The 15,993-nt window shown below is 38.0% G+C and overlaps 1 protein-coding gene across 4 annotated transcripts in view; it reads right to left on the minus strand.

The window, feature by feature from the left end:
* Positions 1-15,993, minus strand: part of TAB2 (TGF-beta activated kinase 1 (MAP3K7) binding protein 2) — a 67,041-nt gene that overhangs the window by 41,341 nt on the left and 9,707 nt on the right. The window contains exon 1 of one of the 4 annotated variants that reach the window (XM_005230205.4): positions 8,919-8,939. The exons of the other annotated variants lie outside the window; for them this stretch is intronic. The gene's annotated coding sequence lies outside the window, so the exon portion shown is untranslated. Of the gene's footprint in view, positions 1-8,918; positions 8,940-15,993 lie in introns of those variants that run through there. 4 annotated transcript variants of the gene reach the window in all.

Consider the following 15,993-nt stretch of genomic DNA (forward strand, 5'->3'; position numbering starts at 1 on the left):
CTTAATGCCAAAAATCTAAGCCACTACTAACAGTATTTTCATAGTACGAAAGTTTTAGATAGCAGTATAGACAGTGGAAAACCTTTTTCAGTATCATACTGATACAAGGGCAACAAAGCTGGGGAAGGGTCTGGAGCACAAGTCTTATGAGGAGCAGCTAAGGGAACTGGGGTTTAGTCTGGAGGAGACTCAGGGAGAATCTTACTGCTCTCTACAGTTACCTGAAAGGATGCTGTAGGCAGGTGGGGGTAGGTCTCCTCTCCCAGATAACTAGAGGAAATGACTTCAAGTTGCACATGGGGAGGTTTAGATTGGATATTAGGAAAACCTTTCTTCACTGGAAGGGTTGTCAAGCATTGGAACAGGCTGCCAGGGAGCTGGTGGAATCACCATCCCTGGAGGCATTTAAAAAACATGTAGATGCAGTGCTTGGCAACATGGTTTAGTGGTGGGCTTGGCAGTCCTGGGTCAATGGTTGGACTTTATGATCTTAAAGGTCTTTTCCAACCTAAATGTTTCTATTGAGTTCAGAAAAAAATGTCAAGTCTCCCATCTTCCCATGTCATAGCAGCTGGCAGATCTGGCTCTGCCCTTGCGAATAAACGTAGGATGGCCATGTACTGACTAGAAGAACAGTGAACCCTGTAAATGAAAGAGCATATAGATATCAAAAAGGGCTACTGTGATTTGTTACTGGCACAGTCATATGAAACTATAAGAAAAACAACCCTAAACCAAAATCAAACTGTTTCAGATAAGACTTTTAAACTTGATTTGCCCCCCCCCTGCAACCCGCCTTGAAAAGTAGCCTCTTTCCAATAAGAAATTGAAACTGTTACACTTCCCATAAAAGAAGTTACGACCATGTTGCAAATGAATCCTTATTTTAAATGAGGTGGTACATTTAATTCCTTACATGAAAAAAAAACCCCTGGATTAAAAATATTTTGAAAAGCTGTGACTTCCTCTTATCCTACAGATCTTCCAGAACGCCTACTGATTAGTTGAAACAGACAGGCATGCAATCGCTTTTGGTCATTACACAAGAAGTCCTCAGAACAAAAGCAAAGACAACAGCCTATGAAGTAATAATGAAAGACAACACCTCCTTTCAGCTTAAAATGTCTTTCTACCTTACTTTTCACAGCTTGAATGTAGCTTTAAGAACTCAGTTATCTGCCATTGGAATGTCACATCCTTATTTTGACACTGTCAGGGTACCGTTACAGACGTTTTAGAGAAGGGCCAGTTCTAGTGATTGGACCCCTGAGGGAATCAAACAGCATAAAATTCCAGGCACCCCTGAAACCTGGCCCAGTCTGCAGCTGAGGTGGCCTCCTGCCCCCTAACATTACATAATAGTACTAATGACACTGATCAAGACATCTTAACCATTTCGTTGGGAGCCACAGGGGATACAGCAGCTTGGGCGACTGGTGTGTAACAGTAACTAAATCACATCTGCACAAACGTTCAAGACATTGCAGTATGAATTTTGACCATACTGTGCCCTCTTACATCAATGAGAGCTATATAGGTTTAATACACGTGACTAATTTTAGTCCCTAAGACAGGCTTAGTGACACTGGCCACAGACAGCATCCAAGGAAGCAAGTAAAACACAAAGCAAGTCTTCCACAGATTCTACTGAATTTGTCATAATGCAACCCAGGTTATCACAAATAATTTAAAACTAATACACCTACAGCCATTCAATTTCACAATGTTACAACATATTCTGAAATATTCACACTTGCTTCATTGTTTCAGTTACAGTAAACTCAATCTCTTTTTACATCAGCAAGTCCTAACAGGATTGATTGCTCCACAGCCAAAGTAAAACTAAATGCCAATACCAGTACCACCAACCTGAGAGGCAAGCTCTGGGCCCATACGTTTCAGGAACAAACCCAACATACTCTAGAACAACAAAATCTACCATGAACACTGTCATTTCAGTTATAGGAATTCAAAATAAATAATTATGAAATGCTCCTAGGTCTCTGTTAGTAGTAAAATTAATAATTATAATAGTAAATTAAAATATACCCTACCCACTATAAATGTTTCATAGTAAAAACTTATCTAACAATGTTACTTGACTCCTACAGCAATAAATGTAACTTGCCTTTATAAAAAAATATTCCTTGTATCTCAATTTACATTACAAAAGAGACAAAAGACAGTTTGCCTCATAACTTAACATTCTATGAAGAAAACTCCCTTACAAACAACATTGGAAGCAGAGATACATTTCTTACACATTCAAGAGCAAGGGAAACTACTATTACAGTGAAAGAAGCTGCCTATATGCCTTTTTCCAACTTCAGAAGACATTCTGCATGCATTTTCTTTTTAACTTCTGAACTATTGCATATTTTTCTCAAGTATCAGAGATTTTAGCAATTTCACTCTTGTGCAGATCAGTAATTTTACCATATATTAAATTTTTTCTTCAGTGCTTAGGAAAGCTACAAGGAGTCAGCAAAAAAAGCCTACACAGAACAGATTTGTGTTTACTTTCCAAGCCACAAAACACAGAAGTTCAGAAGCTGCTTCCCCACTCTCCCCGCTTCCACATTTTAATGAAATCTTAAACTCTGCATAATTAGAAAAAGCTCCTTCCAGTTGTTGCCATAGGGATAGTGAACTCTTAAAGGAATATGCAAAGCACAAATTTCTACTGTAACAACTTTACATTTCTCATTCTATTTGTAGTATCGATTTGTGTCTGGCATTAACATTACATGATTATAAGTAACATTTGATGAACCATTTAGAATACTAGTTTGTTTCAACCTAAGATTTATCATTGTCCCTGTATTACAAAGCCCATTCCAGACTGGTATTTGGAAGCTGAAGATTGGACAGAAGGCACACCAATTACCAAATGAAATCAATGTAACTTTTACAGATATTTAAACTCACATGTGGCTATCAACTTAAAGAGAGTAAAAAAATGGGTAATACAGTAGTAGCAGTTTTTAAAAATCCTATAAATACATTACTAGTCAAATCTGATTGAAAGAAGCCCACCTTAGCTGAATAGTGCCCAAATACAAAGAAAAGTAACAATTTTAAATTATTCTTCACTGTATGTCATATGTAGCAATATGCAGAATTCAAATCGTAAAAGCGAAGCATAAAAAATTCAAATTCTTTAACTATTCCAACTAAGGGAGAATATCTGCCTTTGCCCCCGCCATCTATAGCATGAGACTGAGAACCAAAGTAAACTGACACCTAAAACAATAGAAGAACCAGATCAGAAAAGAAATTAAATAATAGGGTTGCCTCGGTGCAGGAAATTTGACAAGTAAGAGTTTCTGGATAAAGAATAAAAGCATTTTGATGCTTCCTTTCCCAAGTGGACACATAGCTAAATAACCACCTTTCTAAGAGTGTAGTGACAAAAAATCTGAATTCTTAAAAAATCCCATATTATTTCCTGAAATCTCAAACCTCTGCTTCAGAGCTTTTAACTTCTTATTGTATCTACTCAAGAATTGTGAATTTAATTTCTTGTAAAATTTCCTGTTGCCCTCACCTTCAAAAGTAAAGATTGATATTCCTGCAGATGATGAAAGATTAATAGCAGTCTGGTTAAAGATGGAAGCAGCTATCTCAACATGACATGTATTCCAAGTATACAGCACAAATAAACAGAGGATGCCTTGACTTTATAGTTCTTCCATTCTCTAACGACACATAGTAGCTCAAAACAGTTTAATGTAAAGAATAATGATTTTTATACAGAGTTAAACAGGCATATGTCATATACATTACATATTTTGACAACACAGAGGTATCAGAGCAAAACCCAAAATTACCCTTTTCTCCATTCCACAATCAAAATAAACTGCACTGATGAAAGCCGCATGTGTGAGGAACATTTTGCGAGCATAGTATAATTGTACCAGCAAAACACCTAGAATATAGTTTAAGCCATGGGCCATAGTTTCACAACACTTTTTCCACTGCAGTACCAGCTTAAGCAGTCCTCATCCTTCAGCTGTGCTGGTACAACTGTTTGTGCAGCTGAGCAGTGAGGCCGGTCAGGGAATCGATCCAGGTTAAAAATAATATTTTTCTGATGGTAAATTCCACAATCTGCTTTGCTGCATAGCCACCTGGAACATTAACTAGTTATACTAGTGCAACTGAGGGGCAAGGCAGGAACAAGAAGCTAAGGTCAGGGCAGCTCATGCCAGTGCTGACAGGGAAAGAAATGCTCATGAAACTACACCCTTGGTCTTTAAACATTTGGCATTCCCTGATTAAGTGCATTAACCAAACAGTGCAGAATAAAAGAGAAGAATATTACCTCACAAATGTGTAAAAAAAATGTGCAGGAGGCTTCCACCCACTTTTCAAGAAATCCTATGCAAGGGCTATAAAAAAAATAGTCTTTTCTATACGAATTTCTAAAACAGAAGTTGAAAACTGCACCACTTCCCTCCCCCATCATCATTTCCTGGAACAAGTGTATTCTATCATTTGCTGTTTCTTCCACTAGTTCACACACAAAACCTGGTATTGGATCTCTGCCCTTCACGCAAACGGGCAAGATGCTACTGCGTTTGTTCTCTTAAATCCTGGGCAATGGAAAAGGAGGGGGAAATAAACTGTAAGCTAGGACAGTAGTATCTGTTTACAGCACTTTATAAGAAAGCACATTTTCTTTGCTATGATAAAATAACAAGACTAAAAAATTACAACTCATCTTGCCAAAATAGCTACCCTGTTTGTTTAAGGGCTACACCCTACCTCCTTGGTAAGATTGTAAGCTTCATCAACAATAGGAAAAGTCTGTTAGTGATCTGCTTTACTCCTGAAGTTTTTCAGTACAAAGGAACTATCAGATAAACATGCCTACAAGGCCATGAAAAGGTACAAACCTTGCTGGTTGTGCTCTGTTGATATAAATGTACCCCACACATGGGGACAAGAGCAATTGGCATACAAACTGCTCAAGTTCATCACTACGTGGATACGGCTTCCAGACAGAAGCTGGCTTATATCATATTAGCGTGGCATGCAAGACACAGGGAGCACACACCTGTGTCAATCACGTTCAAAAGCAGCATCCCTGGCACATAATCTCCTTCCTCCTTCTGGTTATAGCACAGATTTTGAAAGGATTGCAGTTAATACCCAAAAGCAAGTATATGCTTTTAAATAAAAGAAAAACATCCCTGATTTGGGAACAGCCTAATATTTAAGCTCATAACTTATGCACACACACGCGTCACAGGCAAGTTTCCATACATGTATCAGAAAAATTAATAAATCAGATTTGTCTTTTCAGATGTTTAAATTGAAAATATATCAAAAAGCTAAGTCCAATTTTGTAGTTTCTTTCTGTGAATCGTTCCTGAGACATTGTAATGCTATCAACTCAGATAAGGGAATAATTGCATCTCTTCACCTGTTAATTTTAGATGTATATAATCAGATTTAATTCAAAGTAGTTTATAACTTCAAGGAAGGAATACTGTAATTAAAGAATGAGTCTTATCAAAATTATTCTGAATCAATATTAATGCCAATAATACACTATACAGTTTCCAGCCATCACTGGGCAGAGGGCACTTCTCAGATGGATCACGAGCAACCGATCTTGTTTAGTATTTTGATCTTTTACTAAACTTTCAACATATTACAATAGAACAAACCATTAACAATAATACATGGAAAGTCTGTTGGCTCAGAACTTTTTTTTTTTAAACCTCAAGCAAAAATGAGTTTACTGTGAAACACTGACACAGGCTTAATTCAGGTTAAGACAGTTACCCTCTATCCTGAATACAACTTATCTCACCACAGATACTTATCCTCCCAGAACTTAAGGACATACAATTCCAAATCTATTCAGATAATTGCCAGAAGTGTGCACTTCTTCAACAATTAAAAGGCATAAAATAACGATAAGCAGTGTATTTGTCAAACCTAGACCACATGTTCTCAAATTAGTGATCGTCCAGTAGTGTAAGTCCGCAGTAGTCTGTACTGTAAAGGAAGCACCGCACTGAAGCCCTGAGACAGTAGGCTGGTTTCTCATCTGATCTGAACACACTTCTTTAGGGGTCAAGTTTCACAGCACTATACTCTGTCATGGTACAAATTCTTATAAACTCACAGTTAAACTAAACTGTAGTTTGTGGGAGCCCATTAACATTTAGGTACTTGATCCAGCACCTTATCACAGCTGGGCAAGTCAGGTAAAAGTCATGAATTTTGACATGCCCAAATACATCACCCAAACCAAGTATCACCTATTTATGCACAACCCCCCAAACACATTATTTAAAAACACGTTTCCTCTTATGCAAGTCTTACCATATCGTTATTGTAACACAGATGCACCTAAATGAATCAACCTTCTCAGAATATCCTACAACAGGTAGCTGAGCAAACAACAGCAGCTGGCTGTCACTCACAGAGGTTCCTTTCTAAATACTACTGCAGAGCTCTTTTGGTAGGTGTCCTCAAGTGTTCTGCATCACAACTTTTGCGGACAAAGTGCCAAGATAAATCCTTTTAACAGGACATCGTTTATTAAAAGCTAGCAAGTTCTCTTAAGTGAACTGTCTTCATCTGTTTATCATACACCTGTCCTCATTTTTCTGTCCCCTCACGCCTCCCCCCAACTCAGCAGAACAGGCTGCTGCTGCCACCTGCCGGAGCAGGTCCCGCCCGCCTCCACCTCCCTCGGGCACCTCAGAGGCAATTCCAGCTGCCAGCGCAGCTGGAGTTAGTTCTTGGTGGGTGAGGGGGAGCCGGAACGGGTCTCTAGCATATTGAGATGGTGAGAAGAGGGACTCAAGAAGTACCAATAAAAGCCTACGTGTAGGGCAAGAGTACAGACTGGGGATGCATCTCCCTTGTTAATGTGAGGGGTAGTTAGATTGGCACTTACTACTTCCAATTATAGAACAAGCAGAACGACTGCTGAACTCCAGAGCTAACAGCCAAATAGCATGTTACTAGTTATAAATAAAGTGACCACTGTTACTGCTATCATCAACAAATATCCAACCATACCAATATTGCTTACAGAAACTGTAAAAAGTTGGTTTCTCAAGCTTACCACTTTCAAGTACACATCTAAAGACTCTTGAGCCGTTAAAAATAAACATTTAGCTGACTTCAGGCACCTTCTGTAATTCTTGGTCTTGCATGATTTTGTGATTAAAACAGACTGAAAGACTGAATTAATATGAAGTACAGATCATATATATTTGATTCCAAGCTTTCAGTGAATCTCCAAATAGTTAAGACAAACTACTCCTTTGTTAGCAATTGGACTAGTACCCATCAGTCTTGTAATAGAAAGTAATCTCTGAGCACCAATTCATCTTTCCACTAATCTCCTTAAAAAGTGAATTAAGTCCCCTGAAGCTGCAAATGAACTAAGGCAAAGAGACTAAACTCAAGTCAGCCCAAGATATCCCACAAACACATCCACAGAACAGTCCTGCACCAACACAGAAACTGTTGTCCACATCATGAAGCTAGAACAAAGCGTATCAACTAACTGAGCTCTACAGTATCTGTTAATTCACAAAAATAAGTTTCAAGCTTGGCAGCATATAAGCAATGGTGACACTTCTCAGATTTTACCACTCAGTTGTAAAAACGCTTTAGAATACCAAATTTTCAATTAGACAGTTTTACAACTGTAGCTTTACAACAAACTTAATTTTGCATCAATTATGGTAATCAGCATGAAGCTGACTAGAAATGTTTGTGACTTCAGTTTTAAAAGTAAGAAACAGTCAAGAAAAGAGAGATTGCCACAACCACATAAAAGTGAGCTTTGCTTTTCTGAAAGGCTTCAGGCAAGAAAGAAAGGAAGAAATTCTTATCAATATAATTTCTTTTTCTCTTTCACTTTTTTTCATTCCAAGCAAGAAGCAGTTATACCCTTTAATGGAGCAGATTAAGCATTAGAGGCTAAGCTTTGGAGAATTCTGAGGTACATGGGAAGGCTCCACAGGGTCTCTGCCCGACAGCATGGAAGGCAAAAGAGTAAAACCAGCCTAGAAGGTTAGGACCCTGAAAGCAGTTATAAACTCAGCACACTCTCACTTTCACATTCTGAGGTAATGTCTTTTCTACACATTGACAATTTCATCTCACTGAAAGACTGGGAAGAGAAGGAAGTTTCACCCTTGCAGCCCTGCCCTCATTTCTTTCCTGCTTCCCCCTTTTATTTCCACGTCACCTGGAGTTCATTCATTCCAAAGACTAAAAAAACCCAAACCAAACCCCAAAACCCTAACAAGCAGAAGCATTCAAAATTAACCTAGAAAGTGTTGGGTTCTTGTGTGTGGGTTTTTATTAGATTTTTGTTTTGTTTTTAAAAAGATTCTCCCCTAAATTTTTTAACCTTGAATTTTATATGTGCAGACTATGCTCTCCAGCCTTGAAGGACAGAAGCTTGTGTTTTAGGAACATTCAAATTCTGACTTCAGGAGCTGGGGCTCAAAAAACACTATCATTCAGCTCATTGAAAAACCACCAGAGTTGGCACAGTGTTTCTCTTGCTACTTGTTCCTGTCATCTCTTCATGCACATCCTACCAGTAAACAAAAAATAGGTTCAGAAATCACCAAACAAATTGTTCAGAAACCAACACTTCAATTACCCTATGTTCCTTTTCTCCACTCCCTCATCTGTTAAAGAGCAACTAGAGCAAGAAATTTCACTTTCCAATCATAATAGAAATTCAACTTGCTACAATCAGCAAGACAAAACCAGCTACAGATATAGTTTGAAACACGTCTGTCACTATAGGCTAGAGAAAAAGGTTATAGAAGGAGCACAGTACAGATTCCCTTGCAGGACATCAAGGAAAATGAAGAACAGAGGAGAAAGTCCTGAGAAAACCACCAGTGAGAAAAAACCTCACATACCAGACACTCAGTTTAAACTGCAGACTTTTGGAGGAGGAAAGGTAAGTTGTTAATGTCTACTAGAAACAGTCTTTGACTACCCTCTACAGCAGTCCCTTAACTTATGTGTTATTGATATAAATCCTGTCAAGTACTGTTTACAACTACAAGGTCCCCAGTACAGAAGTCCATATGCCTATGACCATGTGCTGATCTAGTTTTCTTGGAAACTGCATCTGCCCTCGAAAGATAATTTTATAGCTCCTCTGCTAAAACTCTTATCTACTTCAAAGCATAAGATACCAGCATGGTTTTAAGATTCAAAGCTCAGATTCTTCCCCACCAATTCTAGCAGTCTTTGACATTTTAAGTTTCATTTTCTCAGTCCAAGACGTGACTGAGCTGGAAAAAGAAAACTGCCTCAGCTGCTACCTACAAGAATTTGGATGATGGCTTTAATATGTAGGGAAAATAACACTAAGAATTAGTCCCCCTTTTTTTGTCAAGGAAAGAAAAAAAACCGCATGTAAACAAACATGATCTTAACTAAGAGGAGTAAAAGTCTCAGAAGAGATTATCAGAGAAGACCTCGCTGCTCCCCCCAGTCTCATGTCCCTGACTTGCTATTTGCTCAAATGCTGATAAAAGCAAATGTATGTTGTCCATGCATGAGGTTAAAGCTAAAAGTAAACAATGCATATGGAATAACCAAATAATTTAATTATGTTACCAAGATATTTAAGTAGTTATATTGCAAATAACCTGAAAACTATAACCATGGTCCCTTAACAGAGCAAAGATACTTCAAACATCCTTAACTGCTAGAATAAGAGGGAAGAAATTAAAGAACCAAACTTTTCCCTTAGGAACGTCTATCATCAGATGTTTCATAAGGCGGCTTAAAAAAAAACAACACAACAACAAACTGGTGATGCAAAACTACCGATTCCTTTCCCTCATTTAAAGAGTGAAGGAAGAAACTTGAATCAGGACTGTAATGAGATCTGAATCCAAACATAAGAGATTCAATAAATCATTTAAGCCTAATCAAAAACTAGTTTGTTCAAGAATATCCAAGCATAAAATTAGGTTCTCTAACTTTTCAAAGAAAGTCTCTGCCTTCTTTGTATCTTTCACATACAGCATATTTCTTTCTGCTCAAGAGCTTTAGTTAAAATGTTTCATTACAGACACTACTACTTGGAAACACTCATACTACTTCAATCCTAAATATAAACATTGCCAGTATATTAAAATGTTTCCCATGTCAAAATACACCATGCAAAGTTATTCTACGTGTCACAGTCTAAACCTTTATCAATCTGAAAAGCACACAAAATTATTTCTTTTTGAAAATTAAAGGTTTTCCTAAGGTAGAAAATGACTGGCTAAACAATCAGCCATAGGTTTCTCTTACTTAAATGAAGTAAAAGCAAATTTGTTCTAATGGGGGCAAACATTTTTTTGTTATTTTAAGGTTTTGGGGGTAATTCCTATGCAAGAGCTTATTCAAAGAGGTCATTTTTTGAGAACAACAGGCTTAAAGATACAGTGTAATAACCAAATGTATTATTAAAAGATATGTACAAAGATTAAATAGAACATTTTCAGCTTTGTATATTGCTGTACTTCATTTTAGCCACACTTTCCTGAGAAAACAGCTATAATTATTAAAGAAAAAATGCTTGAACTTTCCTTACTATATTTGATAATATAATATAAGCTAGGCTTATAATCAAAATTAAACCCTCCTTTTTTCATTTTGCCACATTTAAACAGTTTTTCCAATTATATTTGGAACTGGCCTATCAGGACAAGCCTCAAGGCAATATCAACCCCAAACCTCTCGCTCTCCACAGGCACAACCAGTTAGTTATACCTTGTCCTCAGCCTCCAAAATAGTGAAGTCTCTTATGGTTAACTCCCATTCTGCAGAAATTTGATCAGCTGAGAGATGGGTAGGTGGAAGGAAGCTAATGAGCAAAGAAAAAAAATCCACCCACTCCTTGAAAGTACACTGAGGACTTGCAAAACACTTCTGCCTTTTGCAATAAATATGAAGTATCACCTATAACTACCAATTAGTAAAATGTGCGACCACTATCAGATATTTAGGTATTGATAAAGTCCAACATCCCATTTTCGCATCCCAGAAATAGATGCAAGCAGAATGAAAGGTCTGAAGAAACTGGAGCAGCAGGCACACAGTCAGATATCTAAGCAGCTAAGTATCATGAGCTCCAACTTGCCTCCTGTTCCCTAACCATAAACAGAGCAACTACAAGGCAACTTTTACTCCCTTCTGATTTACCCTGGGTGACTCACCTTGAGAACTATCTCAGCTTGTTTCATGAACTTTCAGATTTAGATTTCCTAGCAACCCACAAGCTATCACTCAAGGAGTCAAGTCTCCTTGTAGTATCACAGTCAAGGAGCACGAAGGATTGCATCACACATGCACACTTCTGGGCTGGTTGAATATTTTCCTTCTTATTCTCCCCCTCTTTACAAAACTCAAACAATTTCTTTAATCAACAGGAAAGGCTTCACTGGTAAATCCAGCTTTTGGGTAAACATCTACTGAAAGCAAGACCCTGGCAAAAAAAAAATTCCTTTTTCAACTTAGGGACTTGACTTGTTTACTAATGTATCATTTACTCATAACGTTTCAATGACAGTAAGGCTGGGTATTTCAGCCACTCCTTAAAATGCAGTTCCAAAACAATTCAATACTGCTACTGTCATTCCTCCTGCTCCCAGGCACGCATTCCCCTCTCACTCCTGCGATTTAAGCCAATGCTGGCACTCATCTGATCCTGCAGCAAGCCAGTTCATGGAGCAAAACTGGGGGCGGGGGGGGGATAGTGTTAATTTTCTGCTAGTTTTGCTTTGAGTCAGATGAATGCCAGTGTGAACACAGGGAAAGGAGCACAGCCAACTTACACTGATTTACAAATCACACCCTTAATTTTTCCTGAGGGCAATCTTGGAGGAGGGGAAAAAAACCAAGATTGTACTCAACACTAAGAGTCTCTTCTGATTTTACATTGCTTTAGCACTAGAATAAACATTTAGGAAGTTAAACACCTAGCCCAACCGCACAAGGCTGTCTCTGCAGCTGTTACAAACAAACAACAATGTGGGCCTGTAGGGAAGAGGAAGGAAGAGACATACAAGTTCTACAGAAGCAACACAAAAAGGGTTAATACAGCAAACCACTTCCCTGAGTTGTTAGCAGCTGACTGAAAACAACTGTGCTGAAAGACAGCACCTGAAGCGATAGCAGGTGGAGAGCTTCAAAAAGATCGGTAGGACACCACTAAGAGGTATGGAAGAAAGACCTTCAGCTATTTAACACATTACCATAAAGAATGGCCACAGAACTCCTCTTTTTAACCGATCCTCCTCTCCAGAAGGGGCAGTGAGGCCCTTGGCTATGAAGGGTACCCATATGAGGAAGAGGCAGACAGCGGGGCTGCCAACGGTTTTAGGCCCGAGTTTAACTTCGTAACTAAACGCAGTTACCTTCCCCTACGAAACTACACTGGCAGAGGGTCCTACATTAACAGAGGAGCTCTCTGACAGAATAGCTCCCAGGGAAAAGAGGGAAAGGCAGGCAGAAGCGTGGTCATGGAAACTAGGACTTGTTTTCTCTTCCTTCTCTGTTAGTTCCCAAACTAACATAAATAAGGACAAAACTAAGACCACCACTGCAACATTTGGGAGGAAATATCTAGTTTCCACTTATTTTCTGCCAACTTCACAGTAATAGGGAAAACAAACAAAAATCCATCAACCTGGAAAAAAACCCCTACATCAAGATGAGGTAAAAGGCACCGATAGGCAAAAGTCAAATAGAAATACTCATGGTGGTGCCAATACAAGTTATTCTTCCTGTTGCTTTTCTTCAAGGAGCATATTTCATACACCAGGAGGGAAAAGTAACAAACAGATGTCTGAACAGCTGTTCCTCTAGCTCCCAGTTATTTTTCCATACTTGCCGCCTTCTAGATTAAAATACAGATTTCCTACCTAGGAACTAACAATTCAACATTTTAAAACTAGCTGTTTTCCCCTAGGTTTCCAACATTTCATTATGAATTTTTTTCAAAGAAAAGAATAATGCTACTTGTTCTCCAGCCTTCTGTAACGGAAAGATGCGATCACTGCACTTCCTGCTGTGTAAAGGACTAACACCACTGACCCTTTTTTCTGCACTTTACTCCACACAGGATTCAGGGAGAGGAGATTAACAAGGGAAGGGGAAAGGAAAGCTGGGAAGAGCTGAAATGCCTCCAGTATTTATTTAAGGCTTCTCAATATGTATCATTTCCTACAGTTACAACCTTTAAAAGCTGGCCACTAACCCTTTTACAAATTATCTTCCACTTTTTCTAGCTTAAACAGTATCTCCTTATGAAGGTCCTGACACCAGATACAGGCTAACAAGACAACTAGATACTCCAAAGGAAAAAATTAAAAATAACCTGCTCTGAAAAAGGCAGATGAGGAAAGTAATAGAGGCAAGTTGAGAAACAACAGAAAAGATGCCTCAGTGCAAGGCAAGTGAAGCTTCTAACCTCGTAAGGTCCTCCTTGGGAATAAAAGAGACTGCCACAACAGCAGCAAGGTTTACAGAAGACCAAAATCCACATTAAAAAAACCCAAACATTTGCAACTAAGATTCTGTCCCTGTCTTACCCCTATTTCAAAGTCCTTTTTTGAAAACTATGGACAGAGGGAAAGTGCAGAAATAAACCATTGTTTAAAAAGCGAGGAATCAAGATTACACTACCACCTAGCAGCAAAAATATAAAAGGGTTCTCTCTGAAACTGACACACATGTATTAGCTATGAAATCTAACAAACCTTTTTAATTATAAAACCACCAATATTTTGGACATATTAACACATGCCAAAAGTAAAAAATGTTAAACATTAACTAATTACTAAACCAACCAATTTTGTTATTAACTTGCCAATCATTCTAAAAAATGAGATAATTTCCCACTCCCTTTATTAAACACAATCTTCCCACCAGATTCTGACCTTTCCCTGTATTTTCTGGATAGTATATTACATTATAGCCTTTAACTAAGAAATTAGCTGTGTTTTATCTTTCTTTTTAAAGCTGGAGTTACACACTGAAAATATATTAAAAAAAATACATAAAACTAAGAAGAATCATTGTGCTTCAGTGTTTATCTTCTAACCGCAATTATAGCCAGATATCAGGTATTTTCAGGAAACTAAAGAGAGGGCTGAGATCCTGTTTTATAAAAACACATACTAAACAACTCCATGGAGGAAAATTAACTCTGCTAGTCTGGATGGCTCTTCCAAACTTACATGTACTAATACATTTCTTGCATTTGCAACAAAGATAAGAGGCCTGTTAATAGAAGTAGACCGACTTTTGAAAGATAAGATGAACAGTGTAATGTAGATAAAGTAGCAAAGGATTCGTAACTATTAGACTTAGATTCAAACTTCAGAAGGATTCAGTTTTTCACCCATTCCAATTTTCTAATGCTTGTCCCACAAAAATACTAAGCCATGGGATACAGGCAGGCATAATTTAAAAATGCAGATATGGACTTTTCACAGGAGCTGGCAAGAACAAAGTTATGAAAAAACTCTTGTACTTCAATTTTGTGATAAAAGCACATTTTTTTTCCCCATAAATGAATAGCAAAGTATTATTCCTGCCAACTACATCTAGTTTCATTCTTACAATAGGTTCAGAAAGGATGACAAAGCAGTGACAATAAATTCTTAAGTTCAGAGAGCAAACAAAGCTGTACTGCTAGGCTTCTCCTAAATCAACTTAAAAGTCCTAGTCAATACGTGTACATCAGAAAACAAAGCTACAAGAGCCAGAGAAGTTGTACTGCAATAGGAAAATATGAAATGAGAAAGTGCTTTTGAAATCAGTGAATTTTGACAGTCTGAGCAGTCACTATAGGCATTCTGCAACATTCATTGACATGCCAGTGTAAGGTGATGACTTGCCCTTATCAGAAACAGGCAGCAGCCTGAAATCACACAGACAAAGCTGAAATACTATTTTGCTCCAAGACTGCTAAAAACTTCAAGTCAGAAGACAACTGTTTTCAAATTAACAAGACCCTATGCTAGCATAACTCTGGATGTTTTTCTAGCTGAAGTATCTTTTTTTTCCAGTATGAACTATATTATGTCAAGTTGCAGGTCTCAAGATCTCATTTGCGTTGGCAAGAATTTCCCCACTCACGGATGGGGAGTGGAAAAAACATTCCAGAGAGTTGCCATTGGCTCTACACTGAAGAAACAAAAGCTACAGTTTGGCCTGTTCTTTTGGCCAGTTTCAACAGGAAGGAAGCCTGTAGCTCCATCAACTCTGCTAACACCATTACGTGGTACTTTGACTTTAAGATACTCCATCACAGGGAATTTACTTGCAACTAAAATCTACAAGAAAAAAATTAAGTAAACCCAATATAATAAACACAACCAAGAAAAAAGACATTAGTAATGTCAAACTTCAGAACCTAGATGAGGCTTAAACACTTGTGTTTTTTACAGTATTTTGCAAACAGGTGGACATCTACATTAAGCTTCAGCTTGAAAAAGTTAGTATGTGCCAGCCTAGAATCTGAATATGCAGGCCAGACTGGCAACTACTGTTGTTCCAAAGGCCATTCAAAATCTGCAATTTAAAGAAAGAACAGCTACACACTAATTTAATTTACTCGTCCTTAAAGGAAGCTTTACATTCACTAACATGGCTGAACAGCAGACTGCAATTTAATAGATTCAACATTTGCCTCTCATAACCGTTAAAGATTACAAAAGGCTCTAAATCTAGGCCAGCTCAAGGTGAAACAGGAGTATCATTACAATACATCTGTTTTACTACCCCATTTTAACCTTATCTTTTCTTAACATCAACAAGTGCTGTACCTCTTTTCTGAATGGTTCTTGCCATCTTTCCCTTTTTCCACAGTTTACATACCTCACTGCTGTTAGGCTGAACTATTAGCCAGACTTTCACCAGCTTCAATGGGACCTGAATTTCCTATTCCATTACAAAACTGGACTACAACATCTAAAGACT

The sequence above is a fragment of the Falco peregrinus genome, chromosome 7, assembly GCF_023634155.1.
Source record: "Falco peregrinus isolate bFalPer1 chromosome 7, bFalPer1.pri, whole genome shotgun sequence".
In the NCBI taxonomy this organism is placed as follows: Eukaryota; Metazoa; Chordata; class Aves; order Falconiformes; family Falconidae; genus Falco; species Falco peregrinus.